The sequence below is a fragment of the Fistularia commersonii genome, chromosome 32 (genome assembly GCF_037954325.1).
Source record: "Fistularia commersonii isolate RoL2024-O1a breed Wild chromosome 32, RoL_Fcom_v1.0, whole genome shotgun sequence".
Lineage (NCBI taxonomy): Eukaryota > Metazoa > Chordata > Actinopteri > Syngnathiformes > Fistulariidae > Fistularia > Fistularia commersonii.
In genome coordinates, this window is record NC_141315.1 from 10,478,637 (window position 1) to 10,484,636 (window position 6,000).

Below are 6,000 nucleotides of genomic sequence, written 5' to 3' on the forward strand. Positions count from 1 at the left end.
TCTGCAGCCTCAGATAAATGGGGCTCAGTTTCACCGCAGTTCCTAGTCAGAGCGCAATACGCCATGTTGGTATTTCCGAAGCAGATTATGCAACGCTTTTCACCCGCCCAGCGCGCTCCCCGCACACCGGGCTTGTTTACGCGGCGCGGCCGGGAGGAAGGGGGACCGGGCCGGGGAGGGGGGGAAAAAGCCCTACGCTTCCCCGGCCCTGCTGCTCCTGCAGCGGGGGAGGGAGCGGTGGTGGCGGCGGAGGAGGGGGTGGAGGTGGAGGGGGTGGACGACACGCACAACAACCATCACGTAATCGCCAAAATGTCTTCCCGGTGTTTACAAAACATTTGCGCCGCCGGACGCGCTTCCACAAAAGCCTTCGTTCGCAGTCGCTTCCGCGGAGGAAGAGGTGGGAAAATGAAAATAAATCGAACACACACGGAATCGGTGTTGTTATCGGTGGCGACGTGAACGCCGTTGTGTTATGTCACCGTGCGTGGAGTGCAGCTCGGACGCACGGAAAAGCTGCTGATGCAAGAAGCACAAGCTGCTCCCGAGCCGGGCCGGGCCGGGCAGGCCGCCTCCCGCCCTCCGGCCCCGGGCCGCCCCTCGCGGGAGCCTTCCGGGGGTCACGGATGAGAAGCGGGGGACCCCGCGCAGCCTCCGCCGGGGCTGGTAAACACATCCGAGTAACCCACATTCCGCATAGACACTTGTTTCCAGCGGCCGGAGTGCGCGGAAGGGAGAGAGGGGAGGGGGGCGACCCGGGGCGGCCGAACCGGACCGGCGCGGCGGCACCGCCGAGCCCGCGGGTCGGAGCGCAGAGAGCGGGAGCAGGCTTTAACGGCGCTTTAAGAGCAGAGACGCGGTTCGCATTGCAATGAGACCCCCGGGAGGAAGAGGAGGAGGAGGAGGAGGGGGAGGCGGAGGAGAGAGGGGGGGGGGATACGGGACGCCGCCGTACGAGTCCACGGCGAGCCGTCCGGTCCGGGTGACGCCGCGGACCCGGCGGCCGGATGCCCCCGCCGAGCGGGGCGGTAATGCGGATGTCACCGGCGGAGGAGCCGGGAGGCAGAGCCCGGCCGTCTAGCTAGCTGGCTAACAAAGAAAAAGGAGGAACCTACCACGTGACGAGGTCGCACTATCCGAGGGAATTTCGGCAACAATCCCCCGCAGTTTCGGTGAAAAAACCCCACGGGTGCTGTCGCAAAAAAGGGCGGCGGGCTTCGGCCGCTATGCCATCGATGAATCCTCCCCGCGGCCCCGGGAAAAGGGCGAAAAGCGTCCGCCGGAGCGCCGAGCGGGCCCCGGTCCTCGGAGCCTCCCGGGTTCGTTCCGGATTCAGGCAATGGACGAATCGACGATCTACACCTTGCTCGCCTGCTAGCTCGCCTCGCCGCTCCGCCGAACACACGACCCGGGCCGTGGAAACGCTCCTTTCCGCGGCGATCCGCGTCCAAAGTCGGCGGCTCCGCGGCGATCCGGGCCGAAAACCCCGCGCAGGGCCGGGCGGCGGCGGGTCCGGGCGGCCGTTCGACGAGAGCCCTTTTCTCCGCTTTTAGGGAGAGACGCTTAGAAAATGGCGGCTAGCTCCTCTGCCTCGGATTTGAGTCTGACAAACATAGAAGCGCTGTGTGTGCGTGCGTGCGCGCGCGCGTTCTCGCGCTCTCCCCTCGCGTGCGCGCGCGCGCTCCCGCGCGAGGCGGCAGGGGGACGAGCGAGCGAGCGAGCGAGCGCGCGCGCGCTCTTCTGACGGGTAGGCGGGAGAGCGTGCGCTCGCGCGCGCCGGAGAGCGAGGAGGAGGCGCCGCCGCCGCCGCGCGAGGGCATTGTCTCCCAGCGCGCGCCACAATGTCACGGCGCTTCACGCGGAAACATGGCAGCCGCCGGAGGGAAGGCGGAGGAGGAGGGAGGGGGAGCGGGACGCCGACGCTCCGCAGGCCGGGGAAGAGGGGCTCCTCCGCGGGGAAGCGCGGTGCACACCCCCCCGCCTCCTGGAGCCCAGAGCCTCGATGTGACAAGGACTTTTCATTCACATATGCCAATGTGTTCGTGTTCCTATACCATTTTTTTCTATTGTATTCAGAGTTTTGCTCATACTTTTCAAAGCAACACATTATCAACATAGTTCATTACATTATAGCTGTGGACGGAACATCAGTTCCTTAATAATCTTATTTTGTTTTTTTTTAATGGCGAAAATTATTTTTTTCCTAATCTTTGAACACATGACGCTGGAATTAAAAGGGGGAAATTAAAAAAAAAAAATCCACATTTTCTCCATGAATTCATTAAATACTAAACCCCTCAGTCATGTCCTGTTTTTCTCTCCGGTAATATACGGAAGACGAATATTGAGCCGTTAGTTTGGTGTTTCTGGGGCCAGGAGAAGGGACCCCGTGTTTTGATCGCTTTTAACAGGAAGCACATGGCCCAGCCCTGCGGCCGGGCAGTACCGCCGGCGGCCGCTAGGGGGCGCTCGAACGCGCGACACCATCCAAAGTGCAGGGGTGAGGAAGCAGCAGCTGGAGGGCCGATCACCCGGATGTGAAGCTATCTAGTAGGTGAAAGTTACTGTCACAGGGAGATTTACATCTTCTCCTGCTTATCAGTCCAAACGGCCGTTAAACGACAGTCCTTCTGTCTATCTTAACCCCTTCCCTCCCGTCTGTCACAACAAAACAATGAATTTTAAATATAAATCTGTGGACGCGGCGCTGCCTCCTGGGCCGATGCGGACGACTAAGGCCCGGTTTCCTTATTTGGTCCGGTTTGGTGCACGCCTATTCCGTTTTTTTGTGGCGGTTAAATGGAGACAGTGGCCATTTGGAAAAGTAGCTCATTTGCTCTAAACCCTGTCGTCAGATCAAGATGTCCACCGTCTTGTTCTTCATGCCGTATTTAGCTGTCAGAGACGCGCCTCCAGCCTGTGAGCTCAGCAGCGTCCGTGGCTTTCCGCGGGCGAACGTAAACACACTCAGAGGTTGCAAGCGTCTGAAAACACCGGCTCCGTTGGCTCTTTTGGGCCAAACCCAAGGATCAAAATGCTAATCCCTGCTTTGTCACGGTCTCGCCCCTGAAAATACGACTTTCCAAACTGGAGTTTGACTCCTCGGCCCCCCCGGCTGTGAAAAGGTCAGCGGGCAAACTTCCCAAAGGTCACCCAGGCCTTCCTAATATCACAGCTGAATGCAAATCTTTATCAATCTATCAAATCTATACAGAAGCTCAATAACCCGGCAAACACACGGATGCTCTCCCAGCAGAGCACCCATTAAAATTTTACTAAAGGACACAGGAGCCACAGCTCTGAGACGTTCAAGGCCTCGCCGGAATCCAAACATCCCGGCAGGGGTCAAGCTGGCAGCGCAAACAATCCTGGCCTGCAGACGCAACTAGTTACACACACGTAGTAAATGATGCTCTTAGCCTGGCAGTAACTAGTACAAGTACTGTGTGAGGTTGAGTACGTTGACACGGGTTTCCACTTCTGCAGCAGCCTGTCAGCGTCACCTTTAACCTGGTTTAACCCAACACCTAAAATAAAAACACTTCCCCCTTCCTGTACACATCTAGGCCTGCTGCCCGTCCACTGCTTCCAGACACAGAGAAGCGATCACTGCATGAACACCTTTCATACAGGTCGAGTACCAATACTTCAACACCACTAACCTCAAGAGGAGAAAATGTGTGTGTGTGTGTGTGTGTAAGGTTTCAATCTCATAAGCAAGTTAGCTACCGCTAACTGACGCTAATCAGTGCCTTACATTAATTTACAACAATTGTTGCTACGACGGTGTTTGTAATTAAACCAAACAGCAGCAAATTATCACTGTGTCTGCGTGTGTGTGTGTGTGTGTGTGTGTTGCTGTCAGCATCGCAATGACTTCCAGCAGTTTCCCTGATCACAAATCCTGAGCGCTAATGAACTTTGTTTTCCTGTATTTTAAAGTCTGTCCTGCAGGATGAGCGTTTCCTTACAGGGCTGGAAGATCACGGTTACATTTCTTGACCCACACACACACACACACACACACACACACATTACTTCAGTAATTTTGCATAGCATACCGTACCATCTGTAGGTTTCTACTTGTCATATATGTGCATGGTTCCTGTCTATTGTCAACATTTAATGTACACATCCATCTGTGTGTGTCCACCGTACTCTTACAAATGATACACTTTTTTATGCTTTTTTTTTTTGCACCTGTGGTTGGATGCTAAGCTGTGTGTCCTTACCCTGCACCTGTGCATGTGCAGTGACAACAAAGTTGAATCGAATCTCATATTTGAACCATCAGACAAACAATGACATGAAATCACTCGATCCAGAAAACAAAAGCCAGGTTCTTGTTTCTGTTTGAAGGAAATAACTTCTAAAGAATGAAACGTGCGCTTCAAAGCTCAGCCCCAACCTTTCCTTGAAACTAAGATGGGAGGATGAACGACGACTATATAAACAAAATGCTGCATTCAGAACTGCTTTCAAGGAGACGAGACCATCGGTTCATGAATTATTTCAACTAAACAATGTTTTCTTACTATTCCTATTCTTCTGTGTGATGTATCTCTAATTTCTCACAATTTTTTAGATGATCTCGAGAGGATATTTACCACAGATTCTTTCGGGCTCATTTCCGGGTAACCTCGCCGCTAAAGGTGACAAACCACTTCGATGTCAGTATCTAACGTTTGGCTGGACTTTTTAGGGCACAACGAAACAAGATTGAGGAGCCGCCCTGCAACATGAAGCTGTGTGTGTGTGTGTGTGTGTGTGTAGGGGGGGGTCCCTTCAGCTGTCATTCCTGTTTCAACTGCAGGCACTCTTTTGAAAATAAGCCCAGAAGTTCTCCACAGCTGGTGCCTGCAGGTTCATGCACAGTTCTGCAGACTTTACCGGTCCAATTGTGACACCACACACACACACACACACACACACACACACACACACATACCTTTAACTCCATGGTCCCGTTAACAATCCGTGGGGCCATCACTCCAGCATCCACGTGTGGAAAAACATGACGCCTGGAAAAAAGACAATATACAACAATGAATAAATAAAGAGGGGTGATCTCCCTGGGGGGGGGGGGGATCCAGCTCGCGTTCGGCCGGAGAAGAAGCGCCGGCCGACGGCTTTTCTCCGAGCGTCTTGCGGGAGGGGCTTTTCCGCGTCCGGCTAGCAAGCTAGCAGCGCCGGCTAACGTTACCAACGTTACCGGAGCCGCAAATTTATAATGAAAAAGTTTCGGCTGTGTGAGAATGTCAACAGCGGGCGGTGGGAATAAAACGTGTTGAACGATCTGGGTGTTTTTATTGCGGACTTTCGTGTCGGATAGGACGCCGCCGGAGGCATTTTTAAGACATAAATCCCACTTTCTGCGGACGCTAGTTGAAGGGGATGAGGGGAGCGATGCTAGCTAGGCTAATGATTGAGAGGCTGCCCGGTAGCGCAGCTAGCAGGCTAGGCTAGCGTTAGCTTGTTTGCCTCCCGATCCTGCACTGACTTCCAGGCGGCTGCTGTTTTCCGAGCGTTCGGCGAATGAAAGTGGGGCGGAAAAAAATATTAACCGACCGCCCAGAGGCGAGGAAGTGTCCGAGCGGCGCGGCGCGTTTTCCTCTCGCCGTGGATATTTAATAATTTCAAGAAAATAACAAGGCAAATCTTACTTACCTGCTTGTCCTGTTACTAACCGTTTACGACTCGATAATAACCGCCTACTGCGCTCCCATTGGTCCGCGCGCCGATTCGCGGCCTCCCATTGGCTGGCGCCGGCTGTCAATCATCCCGAATGCCCGTACAGCGGAAATGTGAACGAAAGTTCATCGCGAGAAACTTCATTATCCACAAATTTTGCGTGGATTTTTGAAACGCGGCCCCTCTGCGCCCCGCGTGGAGTGCGTGGGGGGAGCTGCGAGCCCACCGCCGCGGATGCCCCGGTGTTTCCCCAACCCCCGCCGGCCGGCTAGCTGCTCGCCCTGCAAGCGGGCATATTTTCACTCTAAG

General features: G+C 54.7%; 1 protein-coding gene across 5 annotated transcripts in view; it reads right to left on the reverse strand.

Annotated features, from left to right (window-relative positions):
- LOC147215472 (KAT8 regulatory NSL complex subunit 1-like) overlaps nucleotides 1-5,690 on the reverse strand; it is a 29,317-nt gene extending 23,627 nt beyond the window's left edge. For 2 of the 5 annotated variants that reach the window (XM_086139676.1, XM_086139671.1), the window contains exon 1: nucleotides 1,116-1,255. The gene's annotated coding sequence lies outside the window, so the exon portion shown is untranslated. Of the gene's footprint in view, nucleotides 1-1,115; nucleotides 1,572-4,948; nucleotides 5,030-5,667 lie in introns of those variants that run through there. The other 3 variants (XM_086139672.1, XM_086139673.1, XM_086139674.1) reach the window with 3 other exon arrangements.
- Between the last annotated feature and the right edge of the window lie 310 nt (nucleotides 5,691-6,000).